The sequence below is a fragment of the Odocoileus virginianus genome, chromosome 18 (assembly GCF_023699985.2).
Source record: "Odocoileus virginianus isolate 20LAN1187 ecotype Illinois chromosome 18, Ovbor_1.2, whole genome shotgun sequence".
Classification (NCBI taxonomy): Eukaryota; Metazoa; Chordata; class Mammalia; order Artiodactyla; family Cervidae; genus Odocoileus; species Odocoileus virginianus.
In genome coordinates this window covers 147,983-169,361 of record NC_069691.1, presented here as the reverse complement: position 1 = coordinate 169,361, position 21,379 = coordinate 147,983, and the positions used below count along the sequence as shown (strand labels likewise).

The 21,379-nt window shown below is 52.7% G+C and overlaps 1 protein-coding gene across 2 annotated transcripts in view; it reads right to left on the bottom strand.

The window, feature by feature from the left end:
* The window catches only part of CORO2A (coronin 2A), a 57,247-nt gene that overhangs the window by 25,125 nt on the left and 10,743 nt on the right, over positions 1-21,379 (bottom strand). Inside the window, exon 1 of one of the 2 annotated variants that reach the window (XM_070480197.1) lies at positions 2,863-2,886. The exons of the other annotated variant lie outside the window; for it this stretch is intronic. The gene's annotated coding sequence lies outside the window, so the exon portion shown is untranslated. Of the gene's footprint in view, positions 1-2,862; positions 2,887-21,379 lie in introns of those variants that run through there. 2 annotated transcript variants of the gene reach the window in all.

Here is a 21,379-nt window from a genome sequence, read left to right as displayed (position 1 = left end):
AGAGATCTCTTCAAGAAAATTAGAGATACCAAGGGGACATTTCATGCAAAGATGGGCTCAATAAATGACAGAAATGGTATGGACTTAACAGAAGCAGAAGATATTAAGAAGAAGTGGCAAGAATACACAGAAGTGTACAAGAAAGAGCTTTACAACCCAGATAATCACGATGGTGTGATCACTCACCTAGAGCCAGACATCCTAGAATGCAAAGTCAAGTAGGTGGGCCTTAGGAAGCATCAATATGAAGAAAGCTAGTGGAGGTGATGGAATTCCAGTTGAGCTATTTCAAATCCTAAAAGATGAAGCTGTCAAAGTGCTGCACTCAATATGCCAGCAAATTTGGAAAACTCAGCAGTGGCCACAGGTCTGGAAAAGGTCAGTTTTCACTCCAATCCCAAAGAAAGGCAATGCCAAAGAATGCTCAAACTACTGCACAATTGCACCATTCTCACCCGCTAGCAAAGTAATGCTCAAAATTCTCCAAGCCAGGCTTCAACAGTACATGAACCACGAACTTCCAGATGTTCAAGCTGGTTTTTGAAAAGGCAGAGGAACCAGAGATCAAATTGCCAACATCCGCTGGATCATCGAAAAAGCAAGAGAGTTCCAGAAAAACATCTGCTTCTGCTTTATTGACTATGCCAAAGCCTTTGACTGTGTGGATCACCACAAGCTGTGGAAAACTCTTAAAGAGATGGGAATACCAGACCACCTGACCTGCCTCCTGAGAAATCTGTATGCAGGTCAGGAAGCAACAGTTAGAATTGGACATGGAACAACAGACTGGTTCCAAACTGGGAAAGGAGTACATCAAGGCTGTATATTGTCCCCCTGCTTATTTAACTTGTATGCAGAGTACATCATGAGAAACACTGGTCTGGATGAAGCACAAGCTGGAATCAAGATTGCTGGGAGAAATATCAATAACCTCAGATATGCAGATGACACCACCCTTATGGCAGAAAGCGAAGAAGAACTAAAGAGCCTCTTGATGAAAGTGAAAGAGGAGAGTGAAAAAGTTGGCTTAAAGCTCAACATTCAGAAAACTAAGATCATGGCATCTGGCCCCATCAGTTCATGGCAAACAGATGGGGAAACAATGAAAACAGTGTCAAACTTAATTTTTGGGGGCTCCAAAATCACTGCAGATGGTGACTGCAGCCAGAAATTAAAAGACACTTGCTCCTTGGAAGAAAAGTTATGACCAACCTAGACAGCATATTAAAAAGCAGACACACACACACACACACACACACACACACACACACACACACACAAAAGCAGAGACATTACTTTGCCAACAAAGGTCCATCTAGTCAAAGCTATGGTTTTTCCAGTAGTCATGTATGGATGCAAGAGTTGGACTATAAAGAAAGCTGAGTGCTGAAGAATTGATGCTTTTGAACTTGGAGCAAAACTCTTGAGAAGAGTTGGAGAAGACTCTTGAGAGTCCCTTGGACTGCAAGGAGATCCAACCAGTCCATCCTAACGGAAATCAGTCCTGAATATTCATTGGAAGGACTGACCCTGAAGCTGAAACTCCAATACTTTGGCCACCTGATGTGAACAACTGACTCATTGGAAAAGATCCTGATGCTGGGAAAAATTGAAGGTGGGAGGAGAAGGGGATGACAGAGTATGAGATGGTTGGATGGCATCACCAACTTGATGGACATGAGTTTGAGGAAGCTCCAGGACTTGGTGATGGACAGGGAAGCCTGGCGTGCTGCAGTCCATGGGGTCGCAAAGAGTCGGACACGACTAAGGGACTGAACTGAACTGAACTGAACTGATGAAATATTGCTCTTTACAGCATTGGACTTTATTTCCATCATCAGTCACATCTACAACTGGGTGTTGTTTTTATTTTGGCTTTGTCTCTTCATTATTTCTGGAGTTATTTCTCCACTGATCTCCAGTAGCATATAGGCACCTACCAACCTGAGGAGTTCATCTTTCAGTGTCCTATCTTTTTGCCCTTTCATACCGTTCATGGGGTTCTCAAGGCAAGAATACTGAAGTGGTTTGCCATTCCCTTCTCCAGTGGGCCACGTTTTGTCAGAACTCTTCACCATGACCCATCTGTCTTGGGTGGCCCTACATGGCATGGCTCATAGTTTCATTGAGTTAGACAAGGCTGTGGTCCTTGTGATCAGATTGGTTAGTTTTCTGTGATTGTGGTTTTCATTATGTCTACCCTCTGATGGAGAAGGATAAGAGGCTTTTGGAAGTTTCTGATAGGAGAGACTGATTGAAGGGGAAACTGGGTCTGTTCTGATGGGTGGGGCCATGCTCAGTAAATCTTTAATTCAATTTTCTGTTGATGGGCAGGGCTGTGTTCCCTCCCTGTTATTTGACCTGAGGCCAAACTATGGTGGAGGTAATGAAGATAATGGCGACCTCCTTCAAAGGGTCCCACGCAGGCATTGCTGTATACAGTGCCCCGACCCTGCAGTAGGCCACACCTCCACCAGGGACTCCCGGACACTCACGCGCAATCCTGGGTCAGTCTCCTGTGGGGTCACTGCTCCTTTCTCCTGGGTCCTGGTGCACAAGGTTCTGTTGTGCCCTCCAAGAGACTATTCCCCAGTCCTGTGTAAGTTCTGGGGGCTCAGTGGTGGGGTTAATGGCGACCTCCTCCAAGAGGGCTGATGCCACACCCAGGTCTGCTGCACCCAGAGCCCCTGTCCCTGCGGCAGACCACCGCCGACCCATCCCGCCCCAGGAGACGCTCAGACACGGTCTGTCTCGGTCTCTGTGGGGTCCCTGCGTCCTGGTGCGCACAAGGTTGATTTGAGCCCTCTGAGCATCTCTGGCGGGAACGGGGTTTGATTCTAAACGCGAATTCGCCCCTCCTACCGTCTTGCCGGGGCTCCTCCTTTGCCCTTGGACGTGGGGTATCTCCTCACAGCTGCTCAGGGTCTACCGTCTTACGGGGGTTTCTGCTTTGCCCTGGAACGAGGGTATCACCGTAAAGTTGCTCCAGCACACGCAGCCACCTCTCCAGTGCCTTGCAGCCGCCGCCGTGGCGACCCGCAGGAAATTAGTGCAGCTGCGGAGCTGCCCGGGGCCTGGGCTGGGGGCAGCAGTGTAGGGGCGAGTCCGCAGGCTCAGCTCCTGGCCCACGCCCTGGGGAGGGAGGGGCATCTGTCTGCGGCCCTGATGCTCACCAGACACTCCATCACTCCCCTTATATCCCGGCCCCCCTGCAGTCAGTCCTAGCCGGGCTTCTCAGGTGGCTCAGTGGTTAGGAATCCGTCTGCCAGTGCAGGACAGGCAAGAAACTCAGCTTCGATCCTTGGGTCAGGAAGATCCCCTGGAGAAGGGAATGGCAACCCACTCCAGTATTCTTGCCTGGGAAATTCCACGGCCAGAGGAGCCTGGTGGGCTACAGTCCATGGGGTGGCAGAGAGTCGGACGCGACTGAACACATTCGTCCTAGCCAGTGGATCGTGGGCGGACATGATATGTCACCGGCCTGGGGCCTCCAGAACTCTCGCCCTCGGCTGGAGGGGTGAGGAGGCCACAGGTTCCCGATGGTGCAGCTCCCCCCATCCTGAGTCCCCCAGGCGCTCTGTGAAGACGGCACCTCCTGGGAACTGACTCACGCTGGACACGCAGCGCGACAGCGAATTACACTTTCAGAGTGAGCCACAGAGACACAGCAGAGGCGTCTGTCCGGGGCACAGCCTACCGCTGGCGGCTACCGGGCTTCCCTGTGGCTCAGCTGCGAAGAATCCGCCTGCACTGCGGGAGACCTGCGTTCGATCCCTGGGTTGGGAAGATCCCCTGGAGAAGGGAAAGGCTACTCACTCCAGTATTCTGGCCTGGAGAATCCCAGGGACTGTATAGTCCATGGGGTGGAAAAGCGTTGGACATGACTGAGCGACTTTCACTTTCACTATAGCTTCCCACTCCTGGCTAACACGCAGGGCTGGATGTGACTCAGTGACTGAGCCACGTGCACTGCTCCTGCGTGCATGTATTTGTCAGGTCACGAGTGAGTTTCAGGACGCAGCAATTCAGAAAGCAGGCGTTTTACTTTCCCCACAAGCAGGTACTTGCCTGGAAATGAGAACTACAGTGGGCCCTCAGCACTGTGAGGCCCTTGCCCACAGGCTGGGCCAGAGCACAGGTCTGGGCCAGGTCTACCCCATGTCACTTGTCCTGTCCTGCCTGGTCCCATCCAGCTGGGCCCACGTCAAAGCCACGCAGGCCTTCTCAGGTGGAGCGGGCCAGCCCCCCGGGGCACAAAGCAGGGGGCGGCTGCTGCTGCTGCTGTCCCAAGGGTGCTGAGCGGGCCAGATGCCACCGGGTTAGGCTCTTTGGGCTGTGAATTCCCTGCCCTGCAAAAAGATTAGTCATCACCGGGTTTAACATCCCACGGAGCGTTTTTTAGGAAAAAAAAAAACTTTTTATTTTTTGGCTGGCCATGCAGCATGCAGGATCTTAGTTCCCTGGCCAGGGATTGAACTCACAACCCCCACATTGGGAGCACGGAGTCCTAACCACTGGACCACCCGGGAGTCTCCATCGAGTTTATTTCTTAATGCCTGGCAGTGGAACAGCCTGATGCCCTTACAGCCCTCCTGAGGCCTGTCGTCCTCATTCGGTGCCGAGGAAGCGACTTGGCCGAGGTCACAGGAGTGGGAGCAGCGGAGCGGGTAAGCAGAAGCCACGACCTGGTCCAGATGCTGCTCTTCCCAAGTCCTGCTCCTCTGGGACTTCTGAGGAGGTGGAGACATAGATAGGGCACAGAGACCCAGAGACTGTCCTGCCTGGCCCCAGGGGCCCGTCTTCCCAGCCCAGCCCTGAATCATTGCAGGACAAGGGTTAGCTGCAGGGTGGCTGAAACCGAGCCCAGACTGGGTGTGGTTCAAAGCAGCAGAGCAGATTATTCATTAATGGTGCTGAACCTGGCTTCAGGGAGAGAATGAAATTACCTGATTTGGTCTTTGAATTGATCTTTGGTCTTTGATTTGGTCAGGGGTGGGGAGGGTTATCCACCGGTTCCAGGCTGCTATTGTCCCTTTAGTAAGCTTGTGTTCCACATCTAATATTGGGAATTACATTTTATTCTTTCCCTTAAAACCCAACCTTGTGGTCATCAAGCTGCCTCCAGACACACCCCCTGGGAGGGTATGAATCACCACACTTAACTTCAGCCACAGTTAATAGAAGGAGATTAGAATCAAAAGTTTCTTAGCTTCATAAAGTGAAAACAGATGATCATAACTGTAGTTGGAGGTGATCTACAAAGACCAAGAATGAACACAATACCGAGAATTAACACTAATTATAGATAGGTCCCATATCTTGACTCCAATCCTGGGTTGACAGTTATGGAACAGGAAGGAAGAGGGCAGGACACAACCTCTGAAATAATGTCATAGCCCGAGGGCACAACATAAACGGATTAGAACCAAATGGGTCCAAGACAAGTCAACCAGACTAGACCTTGATCCTCAGGATACCCTCACTACCACGTCAGCAAGCTGGCTGACTGCACCCAGAGGCGCCTGACAATCATCAAAGACCAAAAAGTGGGCAGGGGCCCAACCCCGGATGCCCACACCCTTTCCCCAGAATAGCTGGACTAGTCCTCCCACTCATCAACCTATGAAGCTACTCAGCCCATAAAAGCTGACCACACCATGTCTTGAGGCTGCACTCACCCTCTGAAACGGCCCACACTCCATGGAGTGCGTTTCTCTCTGAATGAGAGCCACTTCTCACCCATCAGTTTGTCTCTTGCTGAATTCTTTCTGAGATGAGACATCAAGAACCTGAGCTTCATTTGGCTCTGAAACCAGGCCTGTGATCGCAGTTGGAAGGCCATGGGTTTTGACTGGGTTCAAGTTCCATCTATTGAGTTTTGGCTGGGTTGGAATCCCAGCACATGGGTTCAAACCCCATTCTGAGGTAGACGGTTTCAGCTTTCCATCACAGAGTTTATTTTGATCCTGGCTTTGACCCTAAACTTGACAGAAAGCTTCTAATTCACTCTCTAATTCCTTTCTAATTCACCCTCTCAGATCCCCCACCCTCAGCCGCAGGACGGGGTGAGGTATCTGGTTCAGGAAGCCAAGGCCCTACTTGCTGTCAGGACAGGTCTCTGCCTAACATGGAGCCCTCCTTATTTCCAGGCAGGAAGGAGAACCCACAGGTCTCAGCTACTTCTCCCACTGACTTCTGTCCATCTGAAGCCAGGCGCTGGCTTAGCTGTCACCTCTTGGCACCAGCTGTCTTTGTTTTTGCCTACAACAGGCCAGTGACAGGGTCTGAAGTGATGGGGGAGGTCGGTGGGATGGGGTGGGGGGGGGGGCAGGATCCAGGGAACTGGGACCTCAGGGTCTCACCCCACAGGCTTACTTTTCTTCCCTCTTTAGAGGCAAGTAGAGTCCTCATTCTCCCCACAGAGGAAGGGACATCGTTGTTCTGGTTTGTCCAGGTTGGGGTGTGGGGTGGGTATTCCTGGGACGCAGGGCTCTCAGTGCTAAAATCAGGAAACTTTTGGACAAACAGGGAAAAGCTGGTCAGCTTGCCACCTACCATGGAGGCCTCCAGAAAACTTCTGTCCTGTTCATATGCCACGATTCTACCATAGTCACGAGTAGCCTTGGCTCTGACAACTTGCCTCTGAGACAGAAGGCTCCAAAATGACTTCTTAAAGAACCCGTCATACTGAATCAAAGAACAGAGCATCTCAAAGCAGAAAAAGCCAAGGTCTGTGAAGAGAGGTGAATACGCGTGCATGCCTGCATACTCAGTTGTGTTCCCCCTCTCTGCCACCCCACGGACTGTAGCTCCTCGGCCCATGGGATTTCCCAGGCAAAAATGCAGAAATGGGTTTTGCCATTTTCTTCTCCAGGGGATCTTTCCGACCCAGGGATGGAACCTGAGTCGCCTGCATTGGCAGGCAGGTTCTTTACCACTGAGCATCAGGGAATCATTTAATTCAATCAGCAGATTCATCCACCACTGACTTAGTGCTTATTCTGTGCCAGTCCGAGGGCTGAGTGCGGGGGTAAGGGGGCAGTTCAGTCACTGTTCCCCACCTGTGTGTACTTCTCAGGGATGTGGCTGAGAGCAGGAAAGAATGAGAGGCACGATCTCAACAGGATGCTAAAGCACAGGGCAGTGGTTTGCAATTTTGAATGCACATCAGACTCACTTAAATTAGATCATCTGGTGAGGGACCCCAGCACTAGCTCTGTCCAACATAGGAGTCTCTAATCACAGATGCCTTCTAAATTAAAGTTAAAATCAATTAAAATGAATTAAAATGTAAAACTGGCTCCTCAGTTGCACCAGCAACATGTCAATTGCTCAGCAGTCACACCTGGCTACCAGGTACCCAGCTGAACAGTGTAACTACAGAACACGCCCACTGTGCCTGTGACTGGGGCCAGCTACTTAACACGTCTATTTCTCACTAGTAAAATCAAGCATAATAACAAATAACAGCTAACACATTGCTTACTGTATGTGAAGTATGTTCCAGGTACTAACTTGATCCTCACCAGGTAAGTATAGCTGTTAGGGACCCGTTGACTGGAGCTGCCCTCCCTGGCCAGGCAGGATACTGTTATCTCACAACAGGAGGGCCCGGCAAGGAACATGCTACCTCCAGACTGCAGAAACCGGGGGCGGGGATGGGGGGGGGGGGGCAAAATATAATATATCCTACCAACCTCCCAGAAGCCTTTGCACATCTGGTTTCCATCTTGGCTGAGAGATGCATGTGACATGAGGAAGGACCTTGAGTCAGACCAAATACGGGCACAAGGAAGATGACTGCCCGGAGACAACCCAGAAACTAAGCTTTACCATAAAACCTGAGCCTGCCAGCCATGTGGCAGAGCGGTCCTCCTGGGCCCCCTCACCCCACGCCTCTCCCTTTAGGGGCCCCTTTCCAATAAAGTCTTCTGCTTTCTCAGCACATGTGTTTCCTTGGACAATTCATTTTTGAGTGTTAGACAAGAGCCCACTATTGGGCTCTGGAAGGGGTCCCAGAGCAACATTATCACCCCATTAATACAGATGAGAAAACTGGGGCACAGACAGGTTAAGTAACGTGCCCAAAATCATGCAGCAAGTAAACGGATGAGCTGGAATCCAGAACCCAGTTTAGTCCTGGGTCCACACTCTCCTATGGGGCTGCCCCGACAACTAGAAAAGATAATCCATAGTGTACATGGATCAATGCCAGTGCACATCATTCCCAACAGATGTTTGCTGTGAATGTTAGGGGACCATTGACTGAAACCGCCCCCACTGGCGAGGTACCATAGTAACCACTTGCATGAGTTGTCTTAAAACAGGAGGTCCTGGTAAGGAACGTGGAACTAACAAACTACTACCAACTGGAAGAATTCGGGAAAGGTCAAAAGGAGAGAGGAGACGCCAGTCCTACCAGCCTCCCAGAATTATTCTTACTGGAATTTATCTTGGCTGGCAGATGTGAAAATTGAGACTATTCACCTGATGTGAAGAACTGACTCGTTGGAAAAGACTCTGATGCTGGGAAAGATCAAAAGCAGGAGGAGAAGGTGACGACAGAGGATGAGATGGTTGGATGGCATCACTGACTCAAGGGACATGAACTTGGGCAAACTCCAGGAGGTGGTGAAGGACAGGGAAGCCTGGTGTGCTGCAGTCCATGGAGTCGTAAAGAGTTGGACGCGACTGAGCGACTGAACAACAAAATGTGATTTAGTACACGACGGGTATGTGCTGAGGGCCCAACATTTTGGGGATGTGAGTAAAAATCCCAAACCAGAAAGGGCAAAGCAGCCTGCTGCTGCAGAGTTCTGACCCTCAGTAATCATCACATTGATGAGCCACATGAAAAGCTAACAACCCCTGTGGATCCAGAAGAACCTGGAGAGGAAAGGCATATATTCACCCGTGTCTCTGGCGGCACTCTCTAGGGTGCAAAAGCCTGCAGCCTCCTAGACTTCCCCTTAGCTCCAACAGGCAGATTCAAACACTTTTTAATCTTGGAGATGAGGGAATGCAGAAACAAAGGAGACTCAGTCAAACAATAGCACGGTGATAAAGAGTTCTGGTTCACCCTCAAGGGATATACGTAACACTATATCTCTGAGTTCTCCTGCAGGAACTAAGGCCCCCCCCACCTAGATGAATCAACTTTTAGGCTGAGCACAAGATTCCTGGAACACCACTCAGTTGCCTCACCACCAACCAATCAGAAGAAAGTCACATACCCTGAAGCCCTCACCCTAAATGTTGCTATAAAAACTCTCCCCCAAACACCACTAGGGAGTTTGGGTCTTTTGAGCAAGGACCACCCATTCTCCTTGCTTGTCCCTGTAAGAAACCTTTCTCTGCTCCAAATTCTGACTTCTCGGTTCGTCTCGCCTCACTGTGCAGTGGGCACATTGACTTGGGTCTGGTAGCAGAGGCCAGCAGCCTAGTTCGCCCCTGTGCTGAGGGGACCGAGGCTCTTGGTGGGAGTGGGAGAGGAGGGTGGAAGGGCAGAGGAAGCCCTTTGGTTCTCTGCATGGGCGCAGCCAGGGCTTTCCTGGTGTGGTTCAGCGGTAACGCATCTGCCTGCAGTGCAGGAGACCCAGGTTTGATCCCCAGGTAGGGAAGATCCCCTGGAGAAGGCAATGGCAACCCACCCCAGTATTCTTGCCAGGAGAATTCCATGGACAGAGGAACCTGGCGGGACTACAGTTCATGGGGTTGCAGAGTCAGACACGAGTGAGTTACTAACACTTTCACTTTCACACGGGCACAGCCCAGGCTGGAAGGCAGAAAGATGCTGCCTGGGGACGATTCCCTCACCAGCCAGTCCTCAGCTGCCCGGGTTCAACAGCAGCGCAGGCTGAGCAGCAGCCAGCGTGGAGACACAGTCCTGTCCCCGGGTTCTCTTTCCTCGAGCACCCTCCCGCCTCTGCTTTTCTCACCGGCTCTGCGGTCCTTCTGGTCCACACAGATGCCTCCCCGCAGGCCCACAGGAAATACAGATGGAGACAGAGACAGCCAAGAATGCCTTTTTCCTCTTGATGAGATTAGGCCTGAGCTAGTGCCTCCTCCAGACATCTGACACTGCCCAGAGCCAGGTCCCGGGGCCCTGAGGGCGAGCAGGACACCTCCTGAGATGACCCAGCCTCCTGGCCCCACGGCGCCCTTGCTCTTGACCCTTCGCTTAAGCTGTGCAAGGCCTGGCCAGCCTTTTTTCTCACTGACTCTTTCTCCTCCACCCCAGCCCAGGCCTCGCACCCGGCCCCACCCTAACCCTGTCATTTCCCGTGAGAGCTCCCCCTACCCCCGCCTCACAGATCACCTCCGTCCTCAGGATAAAGCCCTCTGCTAGACTTGCGTTTTGAGGCCCCTGCTCATTTCCTGATAGCCTTTGAGCCACACTGGTTTATCTGAGCTCCCCTCAAAGTGCTGGCTTTCCCAGGCACCCCATCTTTGCTCACACCCCTTCCCTCGGCCTAGAGCCAAGTCAGCCCAGGTAATGCCAAGGCTGGCCCTCAGCTGGGCTCCTAGGATGCCCCCTCCTCTCATACCACCTTCCTGGACTGGCTCAAATAGGACTGCCCCCAGGGAGCCTCCCAAGTCCAAGGCCTGGGCAGTCTCTCGAGCCCATGAGGACCCCATCCTGATACTCGGGGAGGGGAAGAGGAGGCACCTGGTTCAAATCCTGGATCCCCATTTGTCCTTGGGTCCGCCTGCAATGTGGGAGACTCTGGTTTGATCCCTGGTTTGGGAAGATCCCCTGGAGAAGGGAACGGCAACCCTCTCCAGTATTCTTGCCTGGAGAATTCCATGGACAGAGGAGCCCAGTGGGCTACAGTCCACGGGGTCGCAGAGAGTCAGATACAACTGAGTGACTAACACACACGTCTCCCTCACGGGGCCTTGTCTAGGATTAAAGGAGGTAACAGACGTAAAATGTCTTGCCTGTGTCTGGTACTGTAATTGGACACAAGCTCATGTGCCTGACGCGTGGTGAGGCCAAACCAACTCAAAGTATGTAAACACTGGAGTTTGGAAGAGAGAAAATTTTATTGCAGGGGCAAGCAAGGTGCTTATGCTCAAAAATCCCAAACTCCCCAATGGTTTTGGGGGAGATTTTAATAGGAAAAATTGGGGGTGAGGGCTGCAGGGTGCGTGACTTTTTTCTGATTGGTTGGTGGTGTTCCAGAAATCTTGGGTCCAGCCTGAAGTTTCCATCCTCCTCCTGGGTGGGGGCCTTAGTTCCCACAGAAGAGCACAAAGGCTCTCCCTGGAGGAGGAACCTGGATCCTGCTTTAATCGCTACACTACAGCTAATTTTTCTTTTTTAAGCATTTATTCATTTGGCCAGGCCAGGTCTTAGTTACTACACACAGGGTCTTCGATCTCCGTTGCGGCTTGCGGGATTTCTAGGTGCGGCATGTGGAATCTTTAGTTGCAGCCCGTGTGATCTACCTCCCTGACCAGGGGTCGAACCCAGGCCCCCTGCATTGGGAGCTGGGAGTCTAAAGCACTGCACTCTAGTTTCTTGATCGTTTCTCCTTTGTTTCTGAATTACTTATTTCCCTAATTAATAGCTTTTTGCATCTGTCCTTTGAAACTCTGGGAAGATCTAGGAGACCGAAGCCTTTATCCCACAAAGAAGAAATGGGGGAGCCAGGAAGCTTTTGGTGAGACCCGGGGGGCCTCGCAGGGTCCTACTTGGCTTCAGTACTAAGGAGATGCTCAGCTGATGGATGTTTCATTCCATCTCCCCTGTTCTGTTCGCTGTTCCTTCCTTCTTTCATCCAAGCCATCCAAGTCATCCAAGGCAAAATGGTCCTCTCCCTTCAGCTCTGGCCACCCACAGGCCAGGCCCCACAGGCGGGCACCCAGGAGGAAATGCCCCAGCTGCCCTTCTGAGCGCTCACGCACTCCACCGGCCTCTCCCGAACACCCTCTCCGGGCACCGGGAGCCGGGGACGGGCCCGTCACTTCCACAGGAGGTTTGCTGGTCAGGCCGGAGAGTCCGAATTCTGATGCCGATTTGCTACATGACCTTGGGCAAACCTGTCCCCTCTTGGGTTCTGTGTGTCTACTCATAAAATGGTAGTGCCTCTGCCCTACCCACCTGTCAGAACCATTCGTTGAGGGTTCTGCAGTCTGCAGGCGCCAGACCCGGGGCCGTGAGGGCAGTGGGGCTGTGAGCCTGGCAGCTACCCCAATCCTCAGAGCTGTTCCTACCTTGACCTCTGGAGACAGAGAGCAGGGCTGCTTCCTGTCTGTTCCCCCTGGCCAGGCCCCAACCCAAACTCCACAAAGATTTATTGCCCCACAATTTCCTTATCAGGGAGTTTCAAGAGACAAGGGTCACAGAGACTTTTTAAAGATGCCTCCTGGAGGTTGAAAATCTGGTAGCTTCACTTCCTGCTCAACTGTCCACTCCCTGGCAGAGCCTCGGGATCTGTCTTTGGACAGAGGGGGACACCGAGACCCAGAGAGGGAAAATGCCTCATTCAAAGCCCCACGGTGCCTCTGGAGGAGGGCTGAAGCAGCCCCATCCTGGGATGGGCACCCAGCCAGGGGGCCTAAACTCTGTGGTCAGTGGACCCACACATCACCCTGCCCAGCTGCAGGGATCTGGGGCCCAGAGTGAGTCCAGGGTGCATCCCTGGGACCCTCTCGAGCGCTGCCTGCACCAGATGCTGTAGGGCAGAGGCAGGACAGTGCTTACCCCGCCGGGAGCCCAGACTGAAGGGAAAGGCCAGCGAGCTCAGCTCAGGGCAGTGGGGAGACTGAAACCCAGTGAGGGGGTGAGGATCACCAGGAGGCTCTGTTTGATCCCAGCCTTCAAGGCCGAGCAGAGTGAGCCCAGGACACGGCAGGGCCCGCGCTGCAGCGGGAGGGCTCAGTGAGGGCGGAGCAGGGCTCACGGGGCGGGACGGGCAGGCCAAGGCATCTTCAGGGCGCCCGAGGGTCCCGTTCAGCTGGGGCCTGTGCAAACGCAGAGGGGCAGTGAGGGCTGGGGGCTCCCCGGTGGCGCAGTGGTGGAGAACCCGCCCGCTGACGCCAGAGGCGCGGGCTTGGTCCCTGGGTTGGGAAGATCCCCTGGAGGAGGAAATGGGAACCCACTCCAGTGTTCCGGCCTGGAGAACTCCACGGACAGAGGAGGAGCCTGGTGGGCTACAGTCCATGGGGTGGTAAAGAGTCGGACACGACTGAGTGGCCGACGAGTGAGGGCCGGACGCCGGCTGGGCGAGGCTCTAAACACCCGCTGAGCTGGCACTTGAGTCCACGGAGGGTCAGGTGTCAAAGTCTGTAACCAGGGTGTGACCTGCTGCGGCTGAGGCAGATTAGGAGGGCAAGAATTTTCCTTCCTCAACTACAGGCTGTGTTCAAGGAAGAAATGAGTGGGTTCGTTTCATGCCTGGCTCCTATCTGCTGGAGGGGCTGTGGGGCAGGATGAGATGAGGAGGATTCTGAGGCCTTCCTTGTCTGGACTCAGGAGGAGAGGAGCCTCACTGACCAGGGAAGAGCTGGCAGGCAGTTGACCAGGGGTCAAGGCCTGACTGCCCCCCCAGCAACCCCCAGACCTCAGCTCTTTGAGAGAAACGCTGAGTCAGGAGACCCTGCCTCGAGTCCATTCCCGGGCCACTTCTCAGCAGCTGGAGTTTAAATCAGAAAAATAGCTTCTTTCCATCATTCAACCCATCTCCCTGTGGAGAGAGTCCCCAGGTGTGACACAGGGCTGCCTGCTCCCGCCTGAGCCTGGGAAGCCCAATATTTCAGTTCCTGGTCAAGCTACACACACACACAGGACAGTGATGGAAAATTCCTACCTTCTCCCCCACGTACTTATCCACCTGGAGATAAATGCCCCTGCACAGCCTTAATCCACGCCCCAGGCACTGTCTGCAACAGACGCCAGGAGAGGATGGTGAGGCCTTCTCCCCGCTTCCAGCCTCCCTGGGCTCTCCCCACATCTGTTCAGGCTGGTCCTGCAGGCCAGGGAGGGGAGGGGGGTGGGCGATCCAGTGCAGGACAAAGAGTGGAGGAGAGATGTCAGCACTTCCGGCTGAGGAAGCCCTTCTGCTCCGGGACTGACTCTGCCAGGACCTGGGACAGTATCTCATCTACACTTTGTAAGAATCTCTCCCACGAGGCGTTCCCTGATGGTCCAGGGGTTGGGAATCCGCCTGCCAGAACAGAGGACACAGGTTCAATCCCTGTTCCAGGAAGATCCCAAGAGCCACAGAGAAACAGCCCACGAGCCGCAACTCCTGAAGCCCACAGGCCGGGAACCGCGGGCCTGCAGTGAGGGAGGGCATCGCGACGGGAAGACCCATCTAACGGTGGTTCTCAGACTTGAGAGCGCATCAGGACTTCCTGGAAAGCTGATTACTACCCAGGCTGCTGGGCCCATCCTTGAGTTTCTGATTCAGCAAGTCTGGGGTAGACCCTGAGAATCCTGCATTTCTAGCAAGTTCCCAGGTAGCACTGATGCAGCTGGTTCAGAGACCACGGTGAGAACCACTGCCTTACAGCCCTGCTCCGTGATCTAGAGACCTTCCCATTCACGGTTCAATTCACTCCTCACAACCACCGTGGGCTGGGGAGAACCAGCCCCACTTCCTGGATGCAGCAAGCTGCACTCAGCTGGGAGCGGCGGAGGCACTTTGCTGAGGTCACACAACAAGGGGGAACCTGACCTCCTAACTCGGAGCTCCTGGGGGCCGTGGTCCTGGGCTTTCTCTATCGAGTCTTCTTCCAACACACAAATGCAGTTCAGGCCAGCATCAAGAATTGGGCAGGTGTTCTCACAGCTTCTGAACAGCCATCTGAATAACAAGCATCGAGGGCGGGTGGTCAAGACACTGGCTTCAGAGTCAGAGACCCGGCCACCAGCCCAGCTCACCTTCCCTGTGTCTCGGCACCACACGGCACCTCCAACAGCCAGGCCGCTGTGAGATGAGGCCAGTTGGGGGATGGAGACCCTCGCCTCGGCACACAGTGAGGCCTCGAGGAACCGGTGCGCACAGACAAGAGCGGTGAGGGGTGTGAGGGAGACCCAGGGTCTCTCTGTGTCCCAGTCTCCTTAAGCGCAGACTAGGGTCAAAACCAAAAACCACCTTCTAGGGGAATCACAAGGATTCCACTGCCTCGGAGCAGCAGCTGGCACAGGGCAGACTGTGTCAGCGTCCTAGGTGTGGTCCTTTGGTTAACATGATGGTTTCGCACTGAGAGCTCACGTTTCATCCACACACGGAAGCAAACCATTCAAGAACAGGACACAAAACAAAAAAGAAAACAGTAAAAATCAAATCAAAACAAACGAACAGGGCAGGCGGCGAGTGCAGGCGTGCTAAGTGGCTTCAGTCGTGTCTGACTCTGTGGGACCCTGTGGACTGTCGCCCATCAAGCCCCTGTGTCCATGGGATTCTCCAGGCAAGAACACGGGAGTGGGTTGCCATTTCCTACTCCAGGGGATGTTCCCGACCCAGGGATCGAACCCGGGTCTCCTGCACTGCAGGCAGTTTCTTTACCGGTAGTCTGAGCCACCAGGGGAGTCAAAACAGTGTGAGTCGCTCGGTCGAACGCAGATAAATTCAGGATAAGCAACAGCGGCCGCACCGTGGGACAGATCCAGAGTGCCATGCCAAAACACAAGAATGCATATAACAAAGCAGAAACAGATTCGCAGGCATAGAGAGCAAACTAGTGATTTCCGGTGGAAGAGGGGATGGGAAGGTGGGGCATGGAATTAAGAGACACAAACTACTGTGGATAACATTAATAAGCACCCGGGATATACTGCACAGCACAGGAAAATATAGCCATTATTTTTTAATAAGTTTAACTGGAGTATAATCTATATAAAGATATTGAATCACTATGTTGTACACCTGAAACTAATAATTAAGACGCCTATACTCAACAAAAAATAATTTAAAAAATAAGTGATAACTTCTATTGACTTCTCACCATGAGGAGGTGCAGTTTTAAACTGTTTACCTGTATTGATGGATTGAAATGAACATTTAGCAAAAATGAGTCAGGACTTTGAACAGGGCTTACAGATTAAACGAGAAGCACAGAGAGCCCATGTTCCTTTTCTCTTCAAAGAGGCCACACCTGAAGACCTAAAGATCCAGGGATGGGAAGGGTCATCCGTGCTCAGAGCCAGGAAAATCTCCTTAATTGGAGGAAAACAGAGGAAGCCTTTCACCCCTCCCCCACCCTCAGTGAAGATTTAGAATCTGAAGCTCTAATTCTTATCTAATCTAATTCTTAGCCAGGCCCACTAACTCCGTCTGTCAAATGATCTTATTAGATCTGGAGGCAAGAAGCAGACGCAGCATCCCAGGACCGCCCAGGGTCAGGGACCCAGAGGGGCATGCAGCCCAGCTCTCCGCTCTCCTCTCCACACCACCCCATCTGAAAAGTCTGCAGGTCTAGGCTTGCCCCATTCTACTATGGAGAAGCTCACCCCTTCCGGGAACAGAAGAACTCAACGGTTAGACTTCCTCCTTTTACTGAGCGGAAATCTACAGTTTCCCCTATGGCCCTGTCTCCATCCCTGAAGCCCCACCAACCACATCCGTTTCTCTGCCCCACAATGGCCCTTCCAGAGATGTGAGGCACCTGATCCCCTGTCCCCGGGGTGGCTCTGCTCCAGGTTGGGGAGTTTCTTGTGTGACTCAGTTTCCCATCTCCCCATTTTCGTTACCTCCCAGTAATGCTCCAAGCTGTCTCCATCTCTCACCCCGTTTGGATAGCCAAACCCCACCAGATGGAGGCTAAGAACCACTCAGCAGAGCAGGTCTCCAAAAATATCCCAGACTTTGCATCTCAGAGAAGCAGAACTGGCCAGACCCCACAGAGATCATAAGGTACAGATGGGGAAACTGACTTACTGTGCCTAGGGCCCCCACACAGGGCGGAGCCAGGAACGGGACCCAGGTCTGCAGCCCTCAGGTCCAGGAGAGTCCTCTAAGACGCAGAACAAAGTTTCCTTTGATCCTGCATCCGGATACAGTGTCAAATATTTTATTCCTTATCTGTGCTGCTGTTCTTGAAGGAACAAATTCCAAGGATAGCTGGGGAAGGTCTTCTAATTGTGAGGCCAAGGGTCACATCCCCTAGCTAGGGCCTCCCAAGGCTCAGCCCTTTGGAAGGTGGGCTGTCTTTCTCCAGAGAGAGGTTCAGACTGGGAGAGATGGGGCTCCTTAGGATACGGAGAGGAGACAGACCCCAGGTCTTAGCTGCTAGAAAGTCCCTCAGAGCGTGAAGGGTAAACTAAAGCACATCAGCTCAACTCATGTTTTCTAAGTTTCGAGTTGGAGACAGACCCTTACGTTGGGCTCTGCAGGCCCAGAGGTAGTCTCGGAGCCTCTGCCCCTGGCACAGGAAGAAAAATGAAGAAATCGCATCCTACTCAAACAAAGGACGATCACAAACGTGGTGGTTTGTCAGAAGTGGCAGCAGCAACGAAAAGACCAGGAAGTTAGAGCAGCGGGACCCTAAATGTTTTGATCGTTTACTACTTTCAAAGGGAAAAAGACTGAGCTCACTCACCCAAATATATTACATACAAGTAACCATGGGCTTCCCTGCAACTCAGGTGGTTAAGAATCTGCCTGCAATGTGGGAGGTGTGGGTTCAGTCCCTGGGCTGGGAAGATCCCCGGAGAAGGGAATGGCTACTCACTCCAGTATTTTTGCCTGGAGCAGAGAAGGCTGGCAAGCTATAGTCCATGGGGTCCCAAAGAGCTGGACACGACTGAGTGACTAAAACTTAGGCACTTAAGCATCACTAACAGACATAAGGTACAATCTATACAAGAGGCAAGATTTAATATTAACCACAGTGACTAAATCTCTACTTTGAATAGTGTCCTCCCCCTCAAAAAATCTTGGACTAACTTCTTGTCTCATGGTTGTTTTTTTCCCTTTCCTCGTGGGTGATGAATTGGTTGTGCTAAAAAGCAAGTGTTCCTTCTCTCATTCTCTTATCCTCATGCACTAGCATTACCAGAATTGCTAACAATTCAGTGTCCTGGTAGGAATCTTTTAAAATCCCTTGCCCATTTATTGAGGGTTAGTTTAGTTAAAACTAGTCAATATAGTCCACAAATCCAATCTGGATTAATTAATCTAGAATGCCCTGAATTGATGGACCAGGTTAATTAGTTATTACCTGCCTAAAATGAACTAAAGAGTGGGGTGTCCTCATCACCCCTTTCTCAGAGACGTCTGGGGACATGAGACATGAGGCTGCCTGACCTCTTCCTGGAGAGGGGGTCAGTGTGTCTACACCTGGCAAATGATAGCACACTTGAATTATTTTCTTGTTTAGATAATATTTTTTCCTGCACCGCACCGAGCATTTTGCGTACCTTGCCTTGGATGCCACCAGAATAGAAGACAGGGAGGTGCTCAGAGAAGGTATTCAGGCGGGAAGGGACGGGAGGGATCAACCAGTTTAACCTCTCATTTTGCAGGTGAAGAAGCAAAGACCCGAGAAGGGCTGTGACTGGTCCAAGGTCACCAGGCTGGCCAGCGGCCGATCCCAGAGGGAGTGCACATCTCTAGTTCTTGCCGCTCATGCCTCTCTGTCCTGGCCACAGTCAGCCCCTCTCGGCCTCTCTCCCTGGGCCCTAGGCAGCTCCTTGACCTTCACCCTCGGGGCTGCCTCTCTTGTGATGTAAGGTCACCTGCTGGGTGGCAGGGAGATGTGCATCTCACAAAGGTTACAAGCGCTACCAGGATGGAAGACATGGTGTCTCAGCAGGCCCCGGTTCTGAGAGTCGCTCTGAAGCCTCAGTTTTGTTATCTGTGAAATGGGACTAATCAGGTCCAGCTGCTGTCTGAGTGCCCAGGCGGTCCCGGCAACATCTCCATACGGGGAAGTAACCCCAAAGGGTATTACTACTGTGCTTACTACTCTGGAAGGCTCTGTTTGGGAGGGTGAGATCTGGGGCGCCCTTAGAGCTCAAGCATCCTGCCTCTGGCCACCAACTGCAGCCCAGGGCACCGTGGGGCTTGGAGTTCTGCAGCACGGTGCAGGCCTGGTAAGGTGGTGGGCATCTGCGGGCGTGGACCCTGGGCCTTCTGAGGCATTGCCTAGAATCCTGCTCCTGTCTCTAGGGCTCTCTCCCCTCCTGCTGTGAAGGCGAAGCCGGGGCGGCAGAGAGACAAAGGCAGTAGGGAGCTGAGCAGTCAGCTGGGTGTAGAAAGTAAAGGGGTGCTTTTTCTATAGAGAACTTACAAACAATAATAAAATCGACAAAAAGCTGGGCTTCATTATCATGATGTGCCCACAGTTGTAAACACTGTCGGTGATAAAGCATTCCTTCCTGCCAGCGCAGGCTGCTCCCGCCTCTCTGCCCTTGGTGTCTGGCCAGCATCCGATACTGTCCCCTGAGGTTGAGTCAGACCGTACTGCATGCTCGCCACATCCCAAACAGGCTCAGGGTGCCGCGCCAGCCCTTGGCCTCTGCCGTTCCTTGGCCAACGCCTGCCTCCTTACCACTCTGCCGGTCCAGCTGCTACAAGGCCCAGCTTAGATGCTTTCTCTTCCAGGAAGTCTTCCCCCGTGCAGTCCCAGCCATCCCCTAGCTGCCTCTGACTGTCCTCCCAAGATGCAGAGTAAGCAGTGTCGTGTTCTCAGCTCAAGAGCCAGGTAAGTGAGAGGGATCACCCTCTGAAATCTGGAATCCACAGCACAGAAAACCGCACCAGGGAGTAGCTTCTCAGCTGTGCGACTCCAGACGAACCCCACGGCTGAAACAGTCCGGCCCACTTCCAGAGTCACTAGTTCAAGCACCCGTTGCTGACCACATCCTCCCTGCTTCCAGCTTACTGGCACCTCCATACGTGACCCACCCTCTGTCATCGGCCCCGATGGATCAATAAAAACAGGTTCAGGCTCAAGGAGAGAGCTTTGGACCAGAGTTCCTCTCCAGGACAACATAGTCCCTCAGGCTTGGCTCCAGATTTTCTGAAAGGCCAGCTTGTAGGATGGTGTCTGGGCCATGTGATATGTGCATACCATGATGCCCATTCCTTGTCCCAAGCAACCCGGGACATCAGGCCAGGCTTCACCCACTGCAGACGCCTTCACCCAGGAGAGTTCCATCACTGGCTTCCTCTACCTTCTCCACCCCACCTGCCCATCCTCCACTCTCTCTCTTCCAGCCAGTTCTGTGGTCTGTCGTCTCACTCTTAAGAACACCATAAAATCTTTCTTCCTCCTGACTTCTCTCATTATCATCTGGCAAAACCCTGATGCTGGATGAACCAGGATATCTAAACACTTTGGGGGAAAAAAACAGACGAAAAACAGACGAAAACCCACAGGGTGAGGTCCTTCTCCACCACTCCCGTCCCCCCAGCACCGCTCCCTCCGTGAGTCAGGCCTTGTGAAAGGCGCGGTGGGGAGGTGCGATCCCAGCGGCGTCCTCCACGTGCGTGCGTGTGCCGTCGCTCAGCCGTGTGTGACTCTTAGCGACTCTGCGGACCGCAGTTTGCCAGGCTCCTCTGCCCCTGGGATTCTCCAGGCAGGAATACTGGAGTGGGTTGCCATTTCCTCCCCCAGGGATCTTCCCGACCCAGGGATCCAACCCACTTATCCTGCATTGGCAGGAGGATTCTTTAACACTAAGCTATCCAGGAAGCCCCTTTCTCCTTGTATCTAAAGCCAATCCATCATTCACCCTCCCTCCTCCACCTCCTAAACATCCTAAACCATCCACACGGGCTACCGTGCCCACGGCTACCACCGTGTTCTTACCTGGTCGCACAGTCTTAGATATCAAACACCTTGCCCCTGATCTTTTCAAAAGATGGAAATTTAGACTTCCCTGGTGATTCAGTGGTTTAAGAATCTGCCTTCCAATGCAAGGGACATGGGTTTGACCCCTGGTCAGGACACTAAGATCCCACAGGCCACAGGGCAAATAAAGCCCACGTGCCACAACTAGAGAGCCCGTGCGCCACAGCCAAGACAAGGCCCAACCAAAAAAAAAACCACAAGATGGGAATCTGCCCACGCCACTTCATGGCCACTGCTGCAAGGCCTGAAGGGTTTGGCTCACTCTACCTCTCCAGATTCACCTTGCTCAGGGATCTGAGCTACAGACACTTGGGGCTTTGAATTCCTCAACAATCCATTTCCTCCAGCCTCAGGGCCTTTGCACAGGCTGTTTCTCTGGTCTAGCATGTTCCGTTCTCATGGAGCATGCTCCACCCTCACCCGGCTACTCCCTGCTTATCTTTCAGATCTCAGCTCAAAAGTCCTTCCCTAAGAACAGCCTTCTGCAGTGATCCTGGACTAGGCACATTTCTCCTCTCTGCATGCTCCATATGCCCTCTCTTCTCCAGGTTTGGAGGGACTCTCTGGTTAC